Source organism: Procambarus clarkii, chromosome 52, assembly GCF_040958095.1.
Source record: "Procambarus clarkii isolate CNS0578487 chromosome 52, FALCON_Pclarkii_2.0, whole genome shotgun sequence".
NCBI lineage: Eukaryota > Metazoa > Arthropoda > Malacostraca > Decapoda > Cambaridae > Procambarus > Procambarus clarkii.
The window spans coordinates 27,161,192-27,185,955 of NC_091201.1; positions in this window are offsets into that span (position 1 = coordinate 27,161,192).

Consider the following 24,764-nt stretch of genomic DNA (forward strand, 5'->3'; position numbering starts at 1 on the left):
TATTGGGTTCAAATTCATTAAATTCGTGTAGCAAGCATGTGAGTCACAGACTTAACACGACGCCAACCTTCTCTCTCTCTCTTCTAATACCGTCATCAACAGCCACAAGCCGTCATTTAGTTAACAGTATTGTTATTTTGCCGCGCGCCAGTAAAACCGAGCGCTGATGCGCCTTTGTCATTACCTTGTCGTCAGTCCGGGTGATAAAATTAGCGAGATTATGGCGACAATTAGTGGAATGGAAGATGGGCCCGAAGCCAGGTAAAGCAGGGAGAGAGAGAGAGAGACTGAGGGTGGAGTCCTTGTGTTATAGCCGAAAAGCGCCATTTTTGGCATTTATTTACATATTTAGGTACATTTGCAGCTACCCTATACTATATAAAACGGGGGTACATAGTGTATCGAGAGCTCCTCACTACGTGATGCTAAAAAATCCCCCGTCACACAGGATGGTTAGTTATATAAAGTCGTACATGATCAATAGTCTACACTAACCCCATATGTGTAGGAGATGAGATCAGCTAAGAATTCTGTCATGGCAGGACAAGCTATCATAGCTTCTTGTTTTTCCTCTTCTATCACTATATATATATATATATATATATATATATATATATATATATATATATATATATATATATATATTTATATATATATATATATATATATATATATATATATATATATATATATATATTTATATATATATATATATATATATATATATATATATATATATATATATATATATATATACCTATGAGAGAATGCGTGTTGGTCTGACCCCAACGACGATTTTGGCACTGGCCACTGACTACACCTAACTACATCTTTTTAAAACAGAAATTCAAAAACCAACTTCTCAAGCCCCACTAATTTCTCAAAATACACGGGTAATTATTATATTTTTGGATATTTCACATCGCTAGGCTCCTCCCACCGGCGGACCACCGATACGCCAATGGTAATTATATCATTTTTATAGGCGAGAGATAGTCAGCAAAAAAGACAGAGACAGACAGAATGAGAAAGACAGGGTCAGAGACAGCCCATCCTCTAATAATTATAGTACAACAACTATTTGGTCAAACGTACACAAATGGACTGTTAACTCAAAAACCTTCACGTATTGTATTACTGGACCAGTCCAAATGGCACGATAAAAACTGGAACCGTAACTACCTGCTCATCTCTTAACTGACAACGAGGTTCGATAACTCTCGATAATACGATAACGTATTAACTGGACCTAAACTACTTCCCCGCTGGAAGCAGGATATCGTATTCACTAGGCTCGTAACACTTCTATCTTTTCGCTGGAACCAGGATATCGTATTCACTAGGCTCGCAATACTTCTATCTTTTCGCTGGAAACAGGTCAAGTCTCCGTCCACCTCAGTACGAGAGCGAGGAAAACTCTATGCCCAGTGTACAGGGAAAATTAGGATAACGGAAATATCCACTTAAATTTGACTACCAGAGTAGATTAATAACAGTTATAACCCTTACGCTCCAAAGTGGCAGTCACTTAATATTCCAGAGTAGGCCTGAAGGATAGCAAAGGCACGGCAACATTAATTTAGCAGTATACCAGACAGTTATTTCACTGGGTGCCCATAAATTACTGTTCCAGATAATGCAGAAACGATATTAAGGCACCCTAAGGACTAATATAACGTTGACATTAAAAACCCTGAAAATACCCACTCACTGAGCCAACCAGTGTCCCTTTAAACTAACACGATTGAGCTCTCAGGAATCTATTGTAACATCACTCCATAAAAATATCCCAGTATCAATAAGTAATCATTAGCAACATGCCTGATACATTAAACCTAACTTGAAGAGTAATTATTGGATACTTATTTAATTAACAGCAGTATTCAGAGTCCATTCCGTCCTCCTAAGGTTTCCCAACGTCAAGAAACTGTCGTACTAAATTGCCCCCTTATCCTAATCTACTAGTGGACCCAAAACAGAAAGCGGGACAACATGTCAATTTCGCGAGCCGCTACCCTTTTCTAGTACGACAATTTTTGGCCTAAGGTAAAATATACGTCAAAATGCGACGTTCTATTTGGAGGACGGGTTGAATCAATGCGCCTGTTTAATTCTTCGTGATGGATCTACACAACGAAAATTAACACGGCTAGCGAGCGAGAAGGTTAACGAATCGAGCACCTTGCATCGTTAACTATATAGCCGGCAACGATTTTTGACTTCCCGACTTATTAACTAAAGCGTACTTCACAAGACGGACCACAATCTCCACAGAAAATCAAGCTGGGTTTATATACCCCTTACAATAAACGTGAGTTTTGGTCCAAATCTTGTGTTAGGATAATCAAGCGTAGTATTATGGTGACGTAGGGACATTCCCCTTGTGAGTAAACACTCACATGTGAATTTTGATAGCAAAAATATAGACTACTAAATACACTAAACTTCTAGATAGGCGAATGGAATAATGTACGGACAGGGGGGGGGGACAAATGAGCTACTAGATGGGCGAACAGATTCATTTATGAACAGTAGAACAATGGGATCACTGGATGGCAAACAGATGGATGTACGGACAGTTGAACAAGCGCGTCAGTTGAGATCGAACGAAGGAATGGAAGGAACATTAGACGGTGGGACAGGCAGACAGACGAGTCCAGCAGACACTAGTACTGAACAGGGGACCTTGACGAAAATGGAAACTGGAACTCCATAATAGGATGCCTCTTCGCCCAAGATCTACCCACGCTAAATTCTTCCTCTTCAACGCGCACGAAGACTTCAATATTTGCCCAAACGCTTACGAAAACCGGTAGAAAAATATCCCTGCCTAAGTGAGCCGTGTTAATGAGGGTGCTGAAGCAATTAGCGTCATGAGTATAATGTCATCATCTCCCACCTGCAAAATGTATCTAATTACACACTTAATTACACTTTCAGATACAGCGCATGCAATTAATTAATTAATTTAGTTAGCTTTTAAATGGCTTCGTATTGCTGGCTGGAACATTTAATTAAACAGTTTACATAAGGCCTGACGAACTCAGGGTCTAAAAACTTATTATTCTATAAAACAGGTAAAAATTTAACAGCTTCATTAGAGAGTATTAAAATAATTAAATAAAAGACCTTGATTGTTTTAGGAAATTGTTTTGAAAATTGCCCTTTGCCAGCTAAAACAGTTGATTGAAACACGATGGAACTAGGAGATACGAGGTGGTAATACAGAGTACAGTTAGTTCTGGGTTTAATAGATGCGTCTCTTGCTGGTCCTTTCAGAATTCACTGTATTTCTTGAGGGATTTATGTGGGAGTATCTAGAATTACATATTATTCGTCGTATTCCTTGAAGGATTTCACTAAGAGTTTTTTATTACTAGCCTATGTGTATATTCAACCCCCTAGTTTATTTGTCATAATATTACCTATTTGTATCAAAATGCATCCTATATGTGCCCCGAACCTGGCCTATATGTGTGTGTTCAATTCTAGGCTATATGTGTGTGTTCAATTCTAAACTATATGTGGCCAAATGCAGACCACTTGTTTCCTTACTTATATATGACCGAACTTAACTTATACGTTCCCAGACTGAATCTATATATGTTGATCAATGTAACCTAATATCCTACTTAGGTAAATTCATTTACTTCTTGAAAAGTAAATGAATTTACCTAGTATTTTAATTTTAATAGTTTGATTTTACTAGGCTTTTACTTAAAAAGCCTAGTAAAATTATGTTATAAAAGGTTGCAAACATTGACATTTCAATTGCAGTGAGTATTTATTCAAACAATGAGGCACACCGAATGGGATAAACTTGCAATCCTCTGATGATAATGTTCTCTGCCCGGTATATGCCTTTACATACACACACACACACCACCTTGACCATACAACAAACATATAAACTTTAACAAGCAAAATCAACAAACCTGATAATAATTCATCATACCAAAGCCTCATTTGTTGCAGAAGGCATATGCTGTTAATTGAACAAGCACACTCATCACTCCAAGATTAGGCCAATTTGCCGACACATTGTGGACTAAATCATACTTAATAATTAACTCAAACTTGCGTCAATTAGATATTAGTATACTCAGTCCCCCCCCCCCCCCCACGGAGTTAATTAAGACAATTTATTGACGAAAGCACTGGACTAATTCAATTGAAAATGGTTTATTTGATCTATCGCGTTCAGAGATCTCTATGTGTTCTATCTACGAGTAAATGTGAATATTTAATGTCTAAAACTTTTCAGAAGTTTGTAGCGTACGCGGCGTCATTTGTTTAAATAAATGTGTAAAGCTGTCTGGCAGAGAACATTGGAATACACTTGAACGAATTTCAACAAAACTTTGGACGGTTTTTTACATTTAATCCCAAGAAGATCAGAGGCTATATTGGGTTCCAGCTCTTGGACTCTGTCTTAAACAATGATTGTTTCTTACTCACAGCAGTAGCTCCGTTTCAAGCTTTCGAAATAGTGTTCCGAGACAAAACTAATGCTTATATTTGCTCTCCGGTGGCTAGTTTATTGTGCACCCCATACTCATCCTGTGAGCGGTAGCGCAAAAAGCCTTACAGAGGGCACAAAAGGTCTTTATCAGACCTCATCTTAGATTATTACATAAACAATTTCATCTACTTATAAGTACAAGGGTTCCGGGCTACAACGGTAATATTGTATTTAAAGCGAAGATTTATTCTGAATAAAACCATGATTTATTGGTGGATGTATCCCACAAAATTCGGATTGTGAGGATGTCTAGGGATTCGGGAGGGTCAGCCACTGCAGGAATGTTGTAGTGATGAATATAGTGTGTGTAGTGAAGATTTGGCTCTTCACCCATACAATTCCGGGTAACTAGGATAGTTTATAATAAAATCACAGCTAAATATAATAAAGATTTGTAAAAGAATTATACATATTTTTTTTTACTGAATTTCACAATATATTCAATGAAGAAGTTATGTGAAATATCGTGATTTTCATACATGCGCTGTTAGTGAACTGCTGTTAAAGAAACTTACTCTCTCAAACACCTTTCATTTGGTATTATTAGTTGTTCGTATTATTATTATATTTGATATTTATTATTAATACAATTTTATTAGTATTGTTTATTAGTATAGTTTATTAGTATTATTAACATTATTTTTATTATTAATGATTAATGATTTTATTATTAATGATTTTATTATTGTGATTTTATTATTAATACTATTTTATTATTATTGTTACTAATGTGTAATAGTCACCTGTGTATGAAACAGAGAATTATGTTAGTGTCTCTTATATTCCGGAAAGCTGCTCTGATGATGGCTATCATTGCATATGTCGCTGATGGCATTTTGTTTATATGCTTCCCTAAAGACAGGCTGCCATTCTCTTCACTGTGAACTGTAACTATGGTATTTTTCAATGTTAATTATCTTGAGATGAGATGATTTTGGGGCTTTAGTATCCCCGCGGCCCGGTCCTCGACCAGGCCTCCACCCCCAGGAAGCAGCCCGTGACAGCTGACTAACACCCAGGCACCTATTTTACTGCTAGGTAACAGGGGCATAGGGTGAAAGAAACTCTGCCCATTGTTTCTCGCCGGCGCCTGAGATCGAACCCAGGATCACAAGTCCGGCGTGATGTATTAAAATCAGATTTTTTATAATAAATCTTTGTTTCTGTCTAATATGGCGTACAATATTTGAACACGTACCGTCATCGTCATAATCACCGTACACCGAGACGGGTGTAATAGGCGGTACTGTCAAAAATTCATGAGATATGTTACTGCGTCCATTTCCGCTCGGTTAGGCTTTCCCCTCTGCTACGAGCGCGAACCTGCACCCTTAGCATAGCTGGCCCTACTCGAACGAGCTCTCCATAGTCATAATGCGCCATTTAATCATCATTAACCAATTAGCGGACATAACGATGGCATTAGACCATTGTGCTAACGAGGGTATAATGGTGGTTGGGATAAGGAGTTAATGGTCGTTAGAAGGAAGAGTTGGTGGTGAAACAGGCCTCTGCTTCTGCCTGGCTGGCTGTCTGATGGATACCGCTATGTAGCCTCTTCATGTTTGCTAACCTCGGCCCCTCGTTATTATTGCGTGTTTCTTGTGTTTGCAGATACTGTTTGCATGTTTGAATTCACCAATATGTGCTTGTAAGGCGAGTCTTTTAACTTCTAGGGGTGGTTAATCGCCTTTAGACCAACAGTAGTTCAATTACTTGTTCACATTTAGCTATTGTATGGCTGTAGCCTATTTTATACTGTCCCCACTGCATTCAAACCTAAAATACGTCTGTAGGTTCTATCATGAATATATAGATAGATATATAGTTCTCTTGTATGACTTCAGGGTCGTTTGGGATGCTTAATTGTCCCTTGTACCAAGTGTGTCGACGTACGTCATATTAGTATGGTTGGGACCAACAAACATTAAACACACACACACACACATGGTCATGTTTCTCATGTTTGGTGTTTTGATGCACTCGATAGTCAGTTGAATATCTGTAGGTGCACTCACCTATTTGTGCTTGCAGGGGTTGAGCTTTGGCTCTTTGGTCCCGCCTCTTAGCTGTCAATCAACTGGTGTACTAAACAGGTGTGTGTGTGTGTGTGTGTGTGGGTGTGTGTGTGTGTGTGTGTGTGTGTGTGTGTGTGTGTGTGTGTGTGTGTGTGTGTGTGTGTGTGTGTGTGTGTGTGTGTGTGTGTGTGCAGTTTTGTTGGCGGTTAGTTAAACCCCGCGGTATTATGGGCGGGTATCCGGAACAGCTCAAATAATGTTAACCAAACCACACACCAGAAAGTTAAGGGACAACGACGTTTCGGTCCGTCCTGGTCCGACGTTTCGAACCGAAACGTCGTCGTCCCTTCACTTTCTAGTGTGTGGTTTGGTCAACATATTTCAGTCACGTTATTGTAACTCCTCGTCTGCAACTCATATAATGTAATTAAATCTGGTGTGATGGTTGGTGCTTTAAGAGTGCTCATATATACCGATCACATGGCACTGTATGGCTGACCATCCTGTACTCATCCAGTTGTATTCACTTATAGTTGTGCTTGCGCGGGTTGAGTTTCGGCTCTTTGGTCCCGCCTCTCCAGTTTGTTTTTGTGTAATGGGGACTTTTGTTAGCGTCACAGACTTTTGATACACTGTGTAACCTGCATAATATATTGTTCAGGATACCTACATAGATGCTGGTGTACCTAAATAAATTAATAAACAAGGGTCACTTGCTTGAGTGTGTACGATTATAAAGTTCCTCTTTATAACGTGTAAAGGAGGAAATGTATATATTTATCTCTCAGAATGTTCGGTAATACGTTTATTGTTTGTGATGTGTATATATCTATGTATTAACACGATTTACTGAACGGGGTGAGAATAGCTTGAGCTACCTCATCCCTTTGTGTGTATTTTACCTCAATAAACTTATTTCAATTCAGTTTCAATTTCTTTATAACCTTTCCTGTGAAAGTTTCCTGAAGTAAATATATTTTGTTTATAATTCGGAGAGGTTTGCTCAAGACCAATATGTGAAAGTGCTCTCAGAAAGCCACTCCAGAATTATTACGCGTGTCATGAAGAATGTTGCATATGCAACCCGTCATCCTAATAAAACGTCGCATTTTGACGTATACAAAAATTTTCGTACTAGAAATTGGTAGCGGCTCGCGAAATTGACATACTGTCCCGTTTTCTGTTTTGGGTCCTCTGGTAGGTTAGGATAAGGGGGACACTTTAGTACGACAGTTTCTTGACGTTGGGAAACCTTAGGAGGACGGACTGGTTAGTTTCATAGTTCTTTATTTATTATTTCAGTAAATGTGTCTATTTAATGGGAATTAGTAGTGTTAGGTCGGGCGGGGAGCCGGTCGGCCAAGCGGACAGCACGCGGGACTTGTGATCCTGTGGTCCTGGGTTCGATCCCAGGCGCCGGCGAGAAACAATGGGAAGAGTTTCTTTCACCCTATGCCCCTGTTACCTAGCAGTAAAATAGGTACCTGGGTGTTAGTCAGCTGTCACGGGCTGCTTCCTGGGGGCTGAGGCCTGGTCGAGGACCGGGCCGCGGGGACACTAAAGCCCCGAAATCATCTCAAGATAACCTCAAGATAAAAGACTGGTGAGCCAGTCTTAAAGACTGGTGAGCCAGTCTTAAAGACTGGTGAGCCAGTCTTTAAGAAGCAGTCATTGGCTTCACTGCTCTTCTTTACTAATTTTAATTACTAATTTTACTAAAAAATTCACTTTTTTCTTTCAGTATTTTTTCAGCAAGCTTTGATTGTTAGTCTCAACTTGTTACTGACTCCTGGGCATCTTGGGGCACCAAAACTCACCCTCATGACTTCATACTCTAATACTTCTAGTCTTGGGAACCCAACCACTTGGGCTGGACGGTAGAGCGACGGTTTCGCTTCATGCAGGCCGGCGTTCAATCCCCGACCGTCCAAGTGGTTGGGCATAAATTCCTTCCCCGCCCCCCCCCCCTCCCTGTCCTTTCCCGTCCCATCCCAAATATCCTTATCCAGACCCTCCCCCTCTTTCAAAACTGATATATATATATATAGGGATCTAAGAAATATGTAAACTGTAGCATATATAATACTGATACCAGGATCACTGTTGATACCTATCTTGAGGTTATCTTGAGATGATTTCGGGGCTTTAGTGTCCCCGCAGCCCAGTCCTCGACCAGGCCTCCACCCCCAGGAAGCAGCCCGTGACAGCTGACTAACTCCTAGGTACCTATTTACTGCTAGGTAACAGGGGGGGTCTCCGTGCTGCCCTGATGTTTCAATATTCTGGTTGTTGACTTTAAGACTAGAGGAACATTTGTTCTTTAGTGGGGCTGAAAAGTTCTAGATTTTGTTATAGAGATAACAAGATCGCCTTCAACGCTTTCAGAGTGGCAATAGAGCTTGCAGAGTCATATAGAGTTTTTAGCATCATGCAGAACTTACAGTTCAGTTTTGGGTATTTACAACAGTACAAATATCATCAGCATAACAGCTGACAGCCTCGTCAGTTAATATATCTAGTAACCCCCGTTCAGCGCTCTAGATTGACCAATAGGCCTATCTAAAAAATTGCAATGAACTACATGTCATAATAGTCATCAGTGGTTTCAAAACCCTGCTCGACATTAAGTTACATAAAACAATATATATATATATATATATACACAAAAACGCCCGCTATATTCTAAAATATGCAAAATTAAAACAGGAATTATTGGACATGGTGTAATTACAAGCTAGGCTACAGAGGAAGGAATGAGCCACAATAGACAGCTGTCTCTCTCTCTCTCATAATGAATTGTTGCTCTCCAATTGGTGGTGGTTTGAGATTATTTAATAATTTCCAGGGAACACAAAACTAAATGTTGAATAAAGCCTAGCGCGGCGGAAGTAATTATTGCGACGTTCGCTGATGTAAAGTGTAGTGTGTTTTCTGTGAGGAGGATAAGTGTGAGGAGAGTGTCATCAGCGGTGCCTGTTAGTGTGTGTGTGTAGAGTGCCAGTAGCGGTGGCTGCTAGTGTGTATGTAGAGTGCCAGTAGCGGTGCCTGTTACTGTGTGTGTGTAGAGTGCCAGTAGCGGTGGCTGCTAGTGTGTACCTAGAGTGCCAGTAGCGGTGGTTCTTGGTGAGTGCCCAGTGGTGCCAGTAGCGGTGGCTGCTAGTGTGTACCTAGAGTGCCAGTAGCGGTGGCTGCTAGTGTGTACCTAGAGTGCCAGTAGCGGTGGCTGCTAGTGTGTACCTAGAGTGCCAGTAGCGGTGGCTGCTAGTGTGTACCTAGAGTGCCAGTAGCGGTGGCTGCTAGTGTGTACCTAGAGTGCCAGTAGCGGTGGCTGCTAGTGTGTACCTAGAGTGCCAGTAGCGGTGGCTGCTAGTGTGTACCTAGAGTGCCAGTAGCGGTGGCTGCTAGTGTGTACCTAGAGTGCCAGTAGCGGTGGCTGCTTGTGTGTACCTAGAGTGCCAGTAGCGGTGGCTGCTAGTGTGTACCTAGAGTGCCAGTAGCGGTGGCTGCTAGTGTGTACCTAGAGTGCCAGTAGCGGTGGCTGCTAGTGTGTACCTAGAGTGCCAGTAGCGGTGGCTGCTAGTGTGTACCTAGAGTGCCAGTAGCGGTGGCTGCTTGTGTGTACCTAGAGTGCCAGTAGCGGTGGCTGCTAGTGTGTACCTAGAGTGCCAGTAGCGGTGGCTGCTAGTGTGTACCTAGAGTGCCAGTAGCGGTGCCTGCTTGTGTGTACCTAGAGTGCCAGTAGCGGTGGTTCTTGGTGAGTGCCCAGTAGTGCCAGCAACTGGAACTGGAAGTAGATCCAGATGAGACGTGATATGTAACCTGCAAACTTAAGAAAAGTAGTAGATCCAGATGAGACATGATAACGACATACGGCATACCGAGAGACATAATGGACAAGGACACATTATCTCAGAGGGCACAGTTAAAGAGTGGAAATAGCAAAGCGCCATAGGTATATATATAGAAGTATTCCCCTCACTGGCCCAGCCTTCCCCTCCCTGGCCAAGCCTCCCCCTCCCTGGCCCAGCCTCCCCCCTCACTGGCCCAGCCTCCCCCCTCACTGGCCCAGCCTCCCCCTCCCTGGCCCAGCCTCCCCCTCACTGGCCCAGCCTCCCCCCTCACTGGCCCAGCCTCCCCCTCCCTGGCCTAGCTTCCCCTCCCTGGCCTAGCTTCCCCTCACTGGCCCAGCCTCCCCTCACTGGCCCAGCCTCCCCTCACTGGCCTAGCCTCCCCCTCAGGGCATAACCGTAGCGGACCACTCGACCTCTCCCCTGGTGATTAAGGTAGATCACTGGCAGGAAATTAGCAGAGGCTTTCACCAGGGCGATTATCGACCATCTTGATAACGACTTCACGAGCTGGCCTCATTGTGCACCTTATGTGTGTGTGTGTGTGTGTGTGTGTGTGTGTGTGTGTGTGTGTGTGTGTGTGTGTGTGTGTGTGTGTGTGTGTGTGTGTGTGTGTGTGTACTCACCTAGTTGTGTCTGCAGGATCGAGCATTGACTCTTGGATCCCGCCTTTCGAGCATCGGTTGTTTACAGCAATGACTCCTGTCCCATTTCCCTATCATACCTAGTTTTAAAATTATGAATAGTATTTGCTTCCACAACCTGTCAACCTGTCAACCTGTGTGTGTGTGTGTGTGCGTGTGTGTGTGTGTGCACGCTACTCACCTAGTTGTGCTTGCGGGGGTTGAGCTCTGGCTCTTTAGTCCCGCCTCTCAACTGTCAATCAACCGTCAGTAAATCACACAACTCTGTGTGTGTGTGTGTGTGCGTGTGTGTGTGTGTGCACGCTACTCACCTAGTTGTGCTTGCGGGGGTTGAGCTCTGGCTCTTTAGTCCCGCCTCTCAACTGTCAATCAACCGTCAGTAAATCACACAACTCTGTGTGTGTGTGTGTGTGCGTGTGTGTGTGTGTGCACGCTACTCACCTAGTTGTGCTTGCGGGGGTTGAGCTCTGGCTCTTTAGTCCCGCCTCTCAACTGTCAATCAACCGTCAGTAAATCACACAACTCTGTGTGTGTGTGTGTGTGCGTGTGTGTGTGTGTGTGCACGCTACTCACCTAGTTGTGCTTGCGGGGGTTGAGCTCTGGCTCTTTAGTCCCGCCTCTCAACTGTCAATCAACCGTCAGTAAATCACACAACTCTGTGTGTGTGTGTGTGTGCGTGTGTGTGTGTGTGCACGCTACTCACCTAGTTGTGCTTGCGGGGGTTGAGCTCTGGCTCTTTAGTCCCGCCTCTCAACTGTCAATCAACCGTCAGTAAATCACACAACTCTGTGTGTGTGTGTGTGTGCGTGTGTGTGTGTGTGCACGCTACTCACCTAGTTGTGCTTGCGGGGGTTGAGCTCTGGCTCTTTAGTCCCGCCTCTCAACTGTCAATCAACCGTCAGTAAATCACACAACTCTGTGTGTGTGTGTGTGTGCGTGTGTGTGTGTGTGCACGCTACTCACCTAGTTGTGCTTGCGGGGGTTGAGCTCTGGCTCTTTAGTCCCGCCTCTCAACTGTCAACCAACCGTCAGTAAATCACACAACTCTGTGTGTGTGTGTGTGTGCGTGTGTGTGTGTGTGCACGCTACTCACCTAGTTGTGCTTGCGGGGGTTGAGCTCTGGCTCTTTAGTCCCGCCTCTCAACTGTCAATCAACCGTCAGTAAATCACACAACTCTGTGTGTGTGTGTGTGTGTGTGTGTGTGTGTGTGCACGCTACTCACCTAGTTGTGCTTGCGGGGGTTGAGCTCTGGCTCTTTAGTCCCGCCTCTCAACTGTCAACCAACCGTCAGTAAATCACACAACTCTGTGTGTGTGTGTGTGTGCGTGTGTGTGTGTGTGCACGCTACTCACCTAGTTGTGCTTGCGGGGGTTGAGCTCTGGCTCTTTAGTCCCGCCTCTCAACTGTCAATCAACCGTCAGTAAATCACACAACTCTGTGTGTGTGTGTGTGTGTGTGTGTTAGAAATGTATGTAGTATTAGATATGATAGAGGAAAACAGATCGGTCATCAAGATTCCCCCTTTTTTTCCTAGTAACATTAAATACAAAGGAATATATACACCTAACAGTGTACCGCGCTTCTCTGTGAATACTCACCAACAGTGTAGCATACTTTAGTCCTCGAGTATATTCACGACTAATAATATATATATATATATATATATATATATATATATATATATATATATAAATATATATATGTCGTACCTAGTAGCCAGAACGCACTTCTCAGCCTACTATGCAAGGCCCAATTTGCCTAATAAGCCAAGTTTTCATGAATTAATTGTTTTTCGACTACCTAACCTACCTAACCTAACCTAACCTAAATTTTTCGGCTGTCTAACCGAACCTAACCTATGAAGATAGGTTAGGTTAGGTTAGGTAGGGTTGGCTAGGTTCGGTCATATATCAATGTTAATTTTAACTCCAATAAAAAAAAATTGACCTCATACATAATGAAATGGGTAGCTTTATCATTTCATAAGAAAAAATTTAGAGAAAATATATTAATTTAGGAAAACTTGGCTCATTAGGCAAATCGGGCCTTGCATAGTAGGCTGAAAAGTGCGTTCTGGCTACTAGGTACGACATATATATATATATATATATATATATATATATATATATATATATATATATATATATATATCACCCAGCACCACAACTCGTATTGTGATTGACGCGGCAATTCACTAAGACTAGAGCTGTTTCTCAGAACGAGCGCCCGAGTTGACTGACTTTAAGGAGGCGTTAAGAAGGGGAAAGGAGGGGCGGTCAAGACTAGTTTGACCCCCCCCCCCTTTGGAGGGCAGGTGGTGTGATTACAAACTACCGTCTCGGTGATTACACCACGAGACAGAACAAGGGCAGGAACCCCACAAACGAACGAACATAAGAGTGGTTAAGGAACCAGGTACGCCGAGTAGCATAGTGCTCCTGACTGGGTTCGAATCCTTCTGAGGTGTGGAGTTTTCAGTTGTCACGTTACACAATATATTAAACACTGTTGACCAGACTACACACACTAGAAGGTGAAGGGACGACGTGGTCTGGTCAACATACTTTAGCCACGTTATTGTGACTCTTTGCCTGCATATTAAACACTTGTATTGTTTAATTATACAAATGGAAAAGATACATGAACTCCCGAATAGACGAAGAGTTATCGATGACTGGTGAGAAGCCAGCACCCGAATAACGAGGGGGTAATTATATGCCACTGTACAGTGATCAATTATTATTGTCATTGGTTGCTTCAAGGAATTTCCTCTGCCTGCGACTGCATGTGTACATCTATCTACATCCGGAAAGCAACTCGGCTGAAGCTCTTTGTGTCAGCGACCCGTTGATTTGTCGATTGCGTCGCGTGAGAGGCATTCAAGGGCGAACAAGTGCCCCGGTGCCTCTGAGAGTTACACGGCCACTCTCCTGCTGCAATGTTGCATACAACTGCCCCTCACTCTTGCCCCATCTGTCTGTCTCGTCTCCCAAGAACACACGAGTCTCTTGTCGTACTTATAGCAAGATGAGCCTTATGTCGCCCAGACCCGATAACCCCCTCTCCCCCCCTCTCTCTATCTCTATCTCTCCTCCTACCTCTCTATCTCCTCCCTCTCCCTCTCTATCTCCCCCTCTCCCCTACCTCTCTATCTCCTCCCTCTCCCTCTCTATCTCCCCCTCTCCCCCACCTCTCTATCTCCTCCCCCTACCTCTCTATCTCTCCCTCTCCCCAATCCCCCCCCCCAACCCACAGCTTGCGTCTAGAAACGGGTAAACACTTCATTCATTCATTCATTCATCATTGAATGCATCTTGTAAACAAGATCATCGCCTTCCTTCGAATACCGATGACTTTCACCCCCTTGAGACAACCCCGCCCCCTTCTCCCCCCTTCTCTCCCCCCCCCCACGATGACCATAAGCCCAGCCGACAACACCTAAGATGCCAGCCCAAACGACCACGGCCACACGACAATGGTCGTCACCACCCTTCCTACCTCTAATGACCCGGCGGCTCCCCTCCCTCCCCTCCTTCCCCTCACTCCCTCCCTCTCCCCTCCCCTCCTTCCCCTCACTCTTAACAACCCAACTACCATTAGACATCTCTGAGGGCTGCGAGAGGAGGAAGAGTGTGAGGAATAAACAGGGGGGAGGGGGGGAAAAAGGGGAGGTGGAAGAGAATGGAAAGGAAGGAGGAAGAATTTGAGGGATAAATAAGATGAGAAAGGAGGTGTCCAGATGGAAAAGGAAGGAGGTAGGAGCACAAGGAGGAAGTAAAGATGATGGTTGTTTGGTGGGTAGGGGGAGGGGGGAGGGAGAGGCATGGGAAAGGAAGGTGAGGGTGATGGGGAGGGCAGGATGGGATGGGAAGGGAAGGGAAGGGAGGGGGGTGAGAGGGGGGAGGGAGTGTGGTAATAGCGGGCAACTCCCAAGACACTGGGAGAGTAATTACGTTACCCTGCTCCGTGTCTCCGGCCGTTTCCGCTTCATTTAACCGTGTTTTGGGGGTGGGGGGGGGGGGTGGAGGAAGGTGGGGGTGTGAGGGGGGGGTGGAGGAAGGTGGGGGAGGTGGGGGTGTGAGGGGGGGGGTGGAGGAAGGTGGGGGAGGTGGGGGTATGTGGGGGGGGAAGGTGGGGGTGTGAGGGGGGGTTGAGGAAGGTGGGGGAGGTGGGGGTATGTGGGGGGGGAAGGTGGGGGTGTGAGGGGGGAGGAGTGGTGATAGAAACTGCTAAAAGATATCTATCTCTGTATCCCCTGTAGTATAAGGTGATGTATCCCTTGCAAGAGGACGACAGATAGCAGTAAGATAGCACCAGGTATCTTTCACCAGGTGGCTATAAGATGCTTCCTGGCTCGGTCTCTGCTAACTTGAAGATCCCTGACTGCACCTGGATTCTACCTGGATTGCGCCTGGATTATATCCGTCCTGCTGATGGATTTCTCCCTACAAAGCCTCTCTTTGTTACGAAGCCTAGAATGACCCTCGAGTCTTTTCTGTCCTTGAAAGAGGAGAACAAATCCCTAGACCGTTCATCCAACTTGATGCTCTTTGTTGTTGTTGTTAGAGATTCAGCTACTCGGAACAAGTTGCAAGTAGCACGGGCTATGGTGAGCCCGTAGTGGACTTACCTGGCACAGGAGCGGTGCTCGGATAATTGGTGCTCTAGCTGCGGGCCTGTTTAAGTAAGTTCTTAGGGAAGACAGTCAATGTCAGGCTAATGTGGTTCCTAGACAGAGGTAGAACTTTCTTGTATTCCTTGTGTGTGTGTGTGTGTGTGTGTTTAGGAGGATGTGTTCTGCCAGATACCCTGCTAGGAGCGGGATATCCTCCATCTGCATGGCCAACGATATCTTAGTCTTTTTAGAACTAAGAAAAGTCCTATCACCGTAAATTCACATTGGAACTTTACACAATTTACAAGATTTCCGTCTTAGGAAAGGGATTGTTTTCTCTTAGAATTATATCTCGGGGAGTAGTGAGATGGAATCGAACCCGCGTCCAACGTCACCCGCCCATTTGAGCACGATGTGCTTCAAATTAACACAAGGTGAAGGTCCGCCACACTTACAAGGAACCTGGAGGCACTGAGCCGAGACACAATCCAGTTTTGGGTCTCACTTGAGAGTCGGAGTTGCAGACCTATTTGTAAATAGGTACAGGATATCCTTGTGTGTGTGTAAAATACTGGATTCCTAAAGCTGGTTTTTAATGGGAGGCATCAGTCCATCTTAGCTCTCTCAAGGATTCACACGTATATTCCAGAGATCTAATGTGACCAATGACAGAGCTGACGAGGTGACCAGTGACAGAGCTGACGAGGTGACCAATGATAGAGCTGACGAGGTGACCAAAGATGTCTCCTGAGAGCAAGATGTATCCAGCCATTTGGTGAGATCCATCTAGGGGAAAGCAGCATGTAGGCTGCCTTTATCTCTTGGCACTGTTGTTGCTGGTGCCAATGGGTGCCACCAACAGGCTATATACAATCGCGACCATGATGCTGGGTCGTCACCCACATATTGGCCTGTGGCCTTAAGTCCACCGGTCTCTGCTGTGTCCCATATACTCCTAAGTCTATGGGACTTTCTGGTTTGGTGTGGTGTTGGACTTAATGTATGTAAACACAGCCGCCATGATAGAGGAATGATGGACAGGTTCCGGACGTGGTTGTATATATATATGCTTGATATATCGTTGAGCTGGTTGGGGGAGGGGGGGGGGGGGAAGGGGAGTGTTCCACGTGACTGATGTGGTTGGTCTCCTGCATATTGTTTGTCGTTCAGGGAATATGTACATTTACAATTTGTACATGAGTTAATTTTCTCCCTTGCGTTTAAATATTTATATTTCCCTGACTTTGGGGGCTATAATATTTTATTGTCTATATTTATGTGTAGGTTACTTCTTCCCCCCCCCCAATCATCCCCCCTTCCCCCCCCCATAGTATCCCTTCTTTTCCATACCTCCCCTTCTATTCCCATACATCCCCTTCCCCAGTAGTACCCCCCCTCCCCTTCTCCCATACATCCCTTTTTCCATAGTTCCCCCTTTCTTCCATAGTTCCCTTTTTCTTCCATAATTCCCCATTTCTTCCATAGACCCCCTTCTTCCATACTTCTCCTCCCCCCATACTTCGCCACTATGGTAATGCGAGACTAATCAAAAGTCAGGCCGCTAGTCCGCCAGTAACTCCAATTATACCAGCGGCGGCCCGGGCATAATACTCGGCAATGGGCGGCTTTGGCGCGCTCCTCACAACAGCATTATATTCAATGTTTTCATTTTCTTTCCTACGAAGCCTTGAATAGCTTAGCGCCATTCGGTCGGCCCGAAGATTAGTCGGAGGACGACGGACCGAAACGTCGTCACTTATTCCTTAATTTTCAGGTGTGTGGGTTGCCAGGTGTGTGGGTTGCCAGATGTGTGGGTTAGGGGGGGGGGTCTAGGTTTTAGCCTCGTTATTGTGCCCTGCTGTCCGTATCTTAACTACTCACAACTATCATCACTGTAACTATCATCACTGCAACTATCATCACTACACAGTTCCCTACCCTTCACCACCTTCCCTACCCTTCACCACCTTCCCTACCCTTCACCACCTTCCCTACCCTTCACCACCTTCCCTTCATCCATATAAACATCTTCACTAAACACTGTCTTCATCCAGAAATAACCTACATAAGACATATATTTATTCATTACGTAGAAAATAACATGCTAGATAAATCTCAGTGAGGCTGGAGTCTGGAATTTAGCGAGATTAGAAATGAGTGTAAATTTACCATTTCATGCAAAAATGGGGCATGGAGCTCGACCCCCGAGTCGCCTATGACCATCCTCGGAGAAACACTAGTCACCTTGCAAAGTATAGTGAGACTAGCCCCTAACATCGAACACACATACAAACGGAAACACCTTTTGGAAGGCCCCCACTTCCCTCTTTTAAGGGCCCCCAGCTGCCGTACCATGGTCCAGGGCCCCACGTCTGAACCCACTCCTCAAACCACCAGAATCCTCGGCGCAAAGAGGGGAGTAGTTGCGAAGCAGTAGGTTCCCCTCTGTCGGCGTCGTGGAGGGAGGTAGGAAAACATACACATCAGCCCTGCAGGAGGGGGTCCGCCGTCGCCGTCATCAGCGCCCGCCTGCCGCTACTCCGCCAGAGGGGAAACAAACGTCATATAGCCATTACCTCTTCATTATCTCGACCCTCCTGGAGACGACCCGGATTTGGCTGGCGGGTTCCCACCTCTTGGACCAGCCGGGAAAAACAGCGCTTTACTCGGCGTGTTGTGGCCAATGGCGCTAAATGGACTCGCGCAAGACTCGCTTAAGTTAGCTGGTGTTGTTTAGCACGCAGGTGAACCGCCTTGTTGCGTCTCAGAGGCGCCCAGCTGGTTCTTATTGCCGCCACGGTTCTTCAGCGAGAGTTGCCACCCTGGTTCTTCAGGGAGAGTTGCCGTCCTGGTTCTTCAACAAGAGTTGCCGTCCTGGTTCTTCAGGGAGAGTTGCCGCTCTGGTTCTTCAGCAAGAGTTGCCACTCTGGTTCTTCAGCAAGAGTTGCCACTCTGGTTCTTCAGCAAGAGACACAAACCTCAACAGTAGCTTAACTCTCCGTTAGCACCCTATTTACTGCTAGGTGAACAGAGGCATCGGGGGAAAAAAAAAGAAACATGCCCAATCATTTCTGTCCAACCCGGAAATCGAACTTGGAGTCCTACTTAATGATTTCTCATTGAACGTGATGCTCCCAGACTTGCTATATTAGCGTTAGAACATTGGAGGCAGGATGGGTGTCATTTCCCTTATCTTGTAACGTGATTATGGTCCTTATACGTGCCTCGCTGGACCACATGTGGGGCAGGATAGTGGTATATTCAAATGAGAATACTTAGTGGATTTTTTTAATTGTAAGTTCGGTAATTGTGTGATCTTTTAAGGTTAATGATATAAGGGTTATTATGTGGTGTATTATTGATTTATTCTCCCTTATTTCTCTTACCCTTCCGTCTCTTTCCTCTTTCTTGTATTCTTGTCCCTTTCTGCCTCTTCCTCCCTTTATACTTTTCCTAAGGGATCTTCCTTTCTCGTGTCATTCCTTTCCCCCCGTTTTCTTTCCTATATATTTCGTACCTTAGGACTCTGTTCCACCTCTCTTCTTTCCCTCTTGACCCTTCATGTTCTCTTCCTCACTGTTTACTGCCTTCCCTTCCCGCTCTCCTCCTCTCCCTCTACGCCTCAGGATCTTTCACACCCCCCCCCCCCTCCCTTTACCTCATACTTTTCCTCCGCCCCCCTTCCCAGCCCTCTTCTCTCACCCCTACCCTCACTGGGCCTCTCACCCCCCCCCCTCCCTTTACCTCACACACTTCCCTCACCCCTACCTCTCACTGGGCCTCTCACCCCCCCCCCCCTCCCTTTACCTCACACACTTCCCTCACCCCTACCTCTCACCGGGACTCTCTACCCTCACCTCGTCCCCTTACTTATCCCCTTTAAACCCTAACTGTGCACGGTGCCGACCTGGGACCTCTCCTCGCTCTCTCTCTCTCTCTCCCCTCTCTCCCCTCTCTCTCTTCCCCTCTCCACATCTTGCAACTTTATTATTGCACTATGACTTTTTTTTAGGGGGGGGGGTCACCTTCATATTCACTTCTCCCCTCTTTTTAATTTCCCTGTTCACCCCTCTTTTTCTTAACCTCTTTTATGGTGTTTCTTCTTCTCCTCTTCCTCGTCCTGTCTCAAGACTAACAATCAGACTCATAAGATTCAGTCTTCGAAGGGTTCGGGAGAGGACAGAAACGCCACTTTTCCTTTTACCTAGGGCTATATAGTCGTAATGGCTTGGCACTTTCCCTTCATAATTACCTCCCCTATTACCTCCTTTTACCTGATGCATCTGTTCACCTAGCTGTACAAAATAGGTACCCCTCGGGGGTTATAGCTAGGCGGCTGTTGTGGCTATAGAGCAAGCAGGGTGTGTGAGTGAATGTGTGTGTGTGTGTGTGTGTGTGTGTGTGTGTGTGTGTGTGTGTGTGTGTGTGTGTGTGTGTGTGTGTGTGTGTGTGTGTGTGTGTGTGTGTGTGTGCACGTAGTGATATCAACACTTGCATCCCCTGGCTGAATTTGAGCCGTAAAATCCCCATAATGGCGCTTGTGCCCCTGTGGCGCGCGAGCTTCACATTCTATGTAAACTTCCAAATAAAGACATAATCCGGTGATAATACATGATTATGCATTACATAATACATAATCCTGTAACCTGAATAGCGGCAGTGGCTTACTCCACTTCCAGCGCTGTAATTCCCAATTTTTATATCGCAAAGTTCAGTGCAAATTCTATATTATTAATTAATTAAGAACAGAAATGTAATCATTCAATAACCGTATATAGAGTATACTATATATATATACTGATTAATATCATACTCGAATCAGTATTGTCATGGTATTGATAACATATATATATTGTATCCTGCGATAACTAATGTTATCTAATGAGAGATATTTTCAAAATATCATATCCTGAAGCCTAAATAATATATTCCAGTTTTAAACAAAATATCTAACCGCGATCTATTGTTTGGTTAGTTTTATTTTTTGTTATCAAAAGGTGATATGTGTGTGTGTATGGAAGTGGTGTGTGTATGGAAGTGGTGTGTGTATGGAAGTGGTGTGTGTATGGAAGTGGTGTGTGTATGGAAGTGGTGTGTGTATGGAAGTGGTGTGTGTATGGAAGTGGTGTGTGTATGGAAGTGGTGTGTGTATGGAAGTGGTGTGTGTATGGAAGTGGTGTGTGTATGGAAGTGGTGTGTGTATGGAAGTGGGGTGTGTATGGAAGTGGTGTGTGTATGGAAGTGGTGTGTGTATGGAAGTGGTGTGTGTATGGAAGTGGTGTGTGTATGGAAGTGGGGTGTGTATGGAAGTGGGGTGTGTATGGAAGTGGCGTGTGTATGGAAAATGGTGGTATGGCCCCCCAGCGCCAGTGGAAGGTACGTGGTATTAGTACGCTGGTACGTAGGTACGTAGGTACGTACCTAGTAAGTACGAAGGTACGCCTTGTTTTTTTTTTCTTTTGTATTATCTATTTTCTACCACAGACGTGGCCAGACATTTACAATGCTAACCAGCATATATATACATTTTCTTTTGTCCTCCATGGACAGGGTGAGAGACCTGTTAAACATATAGTTCAGGGATTTGTTGAACAATCAGCCACAGAAGGTGATTGTAGTGTTTGTGTAATGCTAATCTAACCTACATACAGAAATACGTAAATACACAGATTTACGTCTGTCTTACATAAACAGTGTTCGATGTGTCTTTTTTACATAGCGTCATTAATGTGCGTTTACAAAGGTGAAATGCAATCCTGACCAGCTTCCACATATCCTGTATACATACACATACATATATATATATACACATATACATATACATACATTTATGTCTCTCCTACTTTGACAAGGTAAGGTATATAAACCTTACCCTATAAAAGGGTAAGGTTTTACCCTTACCCTTACCCGTATATAAACTATATAAGGGTAAGGTAGCTATATAAACTAGTGTATTATTAAGCACTTAACTACTGAAGGTGATTACGGTGCTTTTACAAGCTAAGGTTATAGTTACACCACAAACATTGTATAACTGATACATTACATGGTCAATCTAGGGTACAAATCCAATATATCATCAAGTGTTCCAGTACTCATATAGTAGTTACAGAGTTCAGCATACCTTAGCCCAAGAGGGCGAAAGTCAGTCAATATGTGACATTCTACAATATAATGTTCAAGAGAGTGCATGTTTTCTCTTTCACAAAGTTGACACATTGTGTACTCGACATTTGGGTTTTGAGAAAGCTGCCAGATACGTCTATATCCCAGGCGTATTCTGGCCACTATAAAATTATATTGCCGGGTTCTTGCTCTATTAGTCCCATATGTGAATGTCTCCTCACGATATCTATCATAATATTTAATGCTACAACTTTCAGGTCTTTGTGAATTTATTATTAGTTCAGTAAGATTTTCACTATATATTTGCTTAAGTATTTTTGTCCCTGCTAGTGAAACACCCATACCAATGTCAACTACTGGTCTACGACAGGCTGTCTTTGCAAGCATATCAACAGTGTCATGCCTTGAGATGCCAACATGTGATGGTATCCATAAGAATTTAATTTCAAATCTGTTTTCTTTAGCAGTTAAAACATTCATTCGTATATCACTGACTATTTTCTGGGGGTGTTATTGCTACGTGCGTTCAATGCCGGGAGTCCAAGATGGTAATCAATTCCCTCTTTATGAGCAAATATTTTTGGCTAAAGCATCAGTGCTATCATGGTTGACCAGACCACACACACTAGAAGGTGAAGGGACGACGACGTTTCCGTCCGTCCTGGACCATTCTCAAGTCGATTGTCGACTTGACAATCGACTTGAGAATGGTCCAGGACGGACCGAAACGTCGTCGTCCCTTCACCTTCTAGTGTGTGGTCTGGTCAACTTACTTTAGCCCCGTTATTGTGACTCGTCGCCTGCAGTGATATCATGCATTCGGAGACCAATATGGCAAGGAATCCACAGGAGGATGAGCAAACATATTATTAGTTTTTAATTACGAGCCGTAAGTGCTAGTCAATTACGCTTGTGTAACACAGGTGAACGGGCGTCGGTGGAGCATTGGGAGATCGAACGCCGATCTTGTAAAAAGCGAGGTCTTTGCTCTATGGGTCTAGTTATTATTAACTGTGACGGAGGTCTGGGTCGCTGTAGTCGGCGGTGTATTAATCATGATTGTGTGGTTTGACGCGGTTGTTGTTGTTATAGATTCAGCTACTCGGAACAAGTTCCAAGTAGCACGGGCTATGGTGAGCCCGTAACTTACCTGGCACAGGAGCGGGGCAAGTAGCACGGGCTATGGTGAGCCCGTAACTTACCTGGCACAGGAGCGGGGCAAGTAGCACGGGCTATGGTGAGCCCGTAACTTACCTGGCACAGGAGCGGGGCAAGTAGCACGGGCTATGGTGAGCCCGTAACTTACCTGGCACAGGAGCGGGGCAAGTAGCACGGGCTATGGTGAGCCTGAGGTTGACGCGGCGTCAAGCGACCTTATAAACGACTACCTTCGTCACACCACTTATGAACCCAATTGAAGCCTTATTCCTTATTGTTTACAATGATGCAAATTCAATAAATGTTTAAACTTAAACTTCTGCCTCTCATTGTGCACTTTTACCGCTCTCCTCCGTCCCCCACTATCCATCTCCGCTCCTATCTACTTATCCACTATTCACTCCTCATACTTTGCTATGACATGACATCTTCCCTCTCCTCCAATCCCTCGATGATTGATTGATGAAGATTAAGCCACCCAAGAGGTGGCACGGGCATGAATAGCCCGTAAGTGGTGGCCCTTTTTGAGCCATTACCAGTATCAAAAGATGATACTGGAGATCTGTGGAGGTGCGACTGCACCCTGCGTGACGGGAGATGTCTCCCGGACCAAATGGTGACCAAATGGTCTCCAATCCCTCCATACCACTCCCTCTATATCCCTCTCCCACACACCTCTCCATTTGCCTCTTTACACCCCCTCCTCTTTCATCTCCTCGTCCACCAATCTCCCCCTTTTCCATGCCTCGTCTGCCACCCTTTTTCCCCTTGTCCGTAGTCCCTTCCCTTCTCTCCTTGTATCTACTCTCCTCTCCATACCATTTTTTTTTGTTGATTGTTGTCGCCGGAGGCGGCTAGTTTATTGTGCACCCCATACCCATCCTGTGAGCGGTAGCGCAAAAAGCATTACAGAGGGCACAAAAGGTCTTTATCAGATCTCATCTTAGATTATTACATAAACAATTTCATCTATCCTTCACACCTTATAGTTATAATGTCAGCTCTCTATACCACCCGTCTCATATCCTGTCCCAGCCCCCCCTGTCTCCTTTTCCTTCCAAACTATCGTCTTTTTTCCTTCCTCCTTTAATTCCTTTCCCCCTCTTTTCATCCCGGGGGGGGGGGTCTGGGGGAGGGGGGGGGGGGTTGTAGAGGGTGATGGGGACCCACAAGCAATACACAACCTCGTTTAGCAAGTTCGTCATCCTTGTGAGCTCGTTTGTGAGCTGGTGTCCCTGTGGTGACGGTGATGTTGAGCAGGGGAGGGAGGGCTCTGTCTCTGTCTCTGTCTGTCTGTCTGTCTGTCTGTCTGTCTGTCTGTCTGTCTGTCTGCCTGCCTGTCTGTCTGTCTGTCTGTCTGTCTGTCTGTCTGTCTGTCTGTCTCTCTGTCTGTCTGTCTGTCTGTCTGTCTGTCTGTCTGTCTGTCTGTCTGTCTGTCTCTCTCTCTCTCTCTCTCTCTCTCTCTCTCTCTCTCTCTCTCTCTCTCTCTCTCTCTCTCTCTCTCTCTCTCTCTCTCTCTCTCTCTCTCTCTCTCTCTCTCTTCGTGTCACTCCATTGCAACTTATTGGTGAGCTTTCCCGCCAACAAAAACCTTCCTAGAGTCACGTTAAACCGCCCGTATCTCCCCCACCTTCCCCCTACGGCCACCAGTCAGAACGCGAGATGAGCGGTGGCCGCGTTGCGATTGGCTACAAGCCGAGCACATTAGTGGGGAAACAGACCGCCCGCTTGAATTTTTTTTTTGCCTGTAATCAAATCGCGTTGTTGGTTAGGAAACAAATTGTCCCAGAAACCGCCTGAATATCTCTGAATGAGCTGACATCAGGCCCCCC